At 43.1% G+C, this 1551-nt stretch overlaps 1 non-coding gene across 1 annotated transcript; it reads right to left on the bottom strand.

Annotated features, from left to right (window-relative positions):
- Nucleotides 1-875: 875 nt before the first annotated feature.
- LOC141722468 (small nucleolar RNA R71) lies at nt 876-982 on the bottom strand. Its single transcript, XR_012575487.1, has one exon. It is a non-coding gene; the product is annotated as a small nucleolar RNA R71 (small nucleolar RNA).
- Nucleotides 983-1551: the final 569 nt, after the last annotated feature.

Raw genomic sequence — 1551 nt, 5'->3', positions numbered from 1 at the left:
GTGGTTAATTAAGTAGTTAATTATAGTTAATATTTGATCAACAATTTTAAGTGTTATCTTAACATTGAGAAGTAATCATACATTGGTGAGTGAGTTTAATTAGACAATAAATTAGTCTGAGTCTCTGAGGGAACGAACTAGAAAGTATTCTATATTACTTGCGAACGCGTATACTTGCGTGAATAGTAGTGCGTGATTTCGCCCTAACAAGTTTTTGGCGCCGCTGCCGGGGACTCGGCGTATTTGTTTAGTTTATGTACTTACCATCATTGGTCATTAGGACTCAGTGATTAGGACGTAGTAGTTAATTACTCTTTTCGGTTGTGTTTCAGGTACTTTAGCAACCGTTTATGCAAACTCGTTCTCGTGCTCGCAAGAGGACCTTAGATACACCTGAGGAGAAAGACGAAGTTCTTGATACCCCGGAGAAGTTAGATTTTGAGGATTCGGATTCAGGAACTGAGCAGAAAGAACCAGTAAACATGGGAGATCGTATTGTTCAAGCTGATCCAGCTCTTATGGATTTTTCTCGGCCTAAAATTGATGACATTCAGTCATGCATCCTTCATCCGGCTATTCAAGCTAATACCTTTGAAATCAAGCCGGGCACTATTCAGATGGTGCAGAATTCTGTTTCTTTTGGAGGAGCGGCAACTGAGGACCCCAACATGCACATAAGGAATTTTGTCAAGATCTGCAGCACTTTTAAGTATAATGGCGTGACTGATGAGGCTATCAAGTTGAGGCTTTTCCCATTCTCACTGAGGGATGAAGCTAAAGACTGGTTACATTCTGAACCAGCTGGGTCCATCACTACGTGGCAAGATCTTGCGCAAAAGTTTCTGGTGAAGTTTTATCCAATGGCAAAGACTGCTGCTATGAGGAGTGCTCTTACTTAGTTTGCGCAGCAACCTACAGAATCTATGTGCGAGGCTTGGGAATGCTACAAGGAAATGTTGAGAAAATGTCCACATCATGGAATGCCGGATTGGATGGTAATCACTGGTTTTTATAATGGTTTGGGGGCCCAATCTCGGCCCATGCTCGATGCAGCAGCTGGAGGCGCCTTATGGGCTAAAAGCTATACTGAGGCGTATAATCTTATCGAGACGATGGCTGCAAATGAGCATCAAAACCCAAGTCAGAGGATGACATCAGGCAAGGTAGCAGGTATTCTGGAAGTTGATGCAGCCACCGCTATTGCAGCCCAGCTCCAAGCGCTATCAATGAAGGTTGATTCTTTGGCTACGTATGGAGTTAATTAAATAGCTATGGTTTGTGAGCTTTGTGCAGGTTCTCATGCTACGGATCAGTGTTCTCTTGTCAACAAATCTGTTCAGTATGTGAATAATTATCAGCGACAACAGCAGCCTGTGCCAGCGACCTATCATCCTAACAACAGAAATCATCCAAATTTCAGCTGGGGAAATAATCAGAATGCTATTCAGCCACCATATCAGCAAGGAGTGAGTAAACAGTTTAACCCACCTGGATTCCGGCAACCACAGCAGTATGCTACAAGGCAATCATATCCTCAACAGGGAAGTGCAG

Source organism: Apium graveolens, chromosome 4 (assembly GCF_009905375.1).
Source record: "Apium graveolens cultivar Ventura chromosome 4, ASM990537v1, whole genome shotgun sequence".
NCBI classification, from domain to species: domain Eukaryota; kingdom Viridiplantae; phylum Streptophyta; class Magnoliopsida; order Apiales; family Apiaceae; genus Apium; species Apium graveolens.
This window is presented reverse-complemented; position numbering and strand designations above follow the sequence as displayed.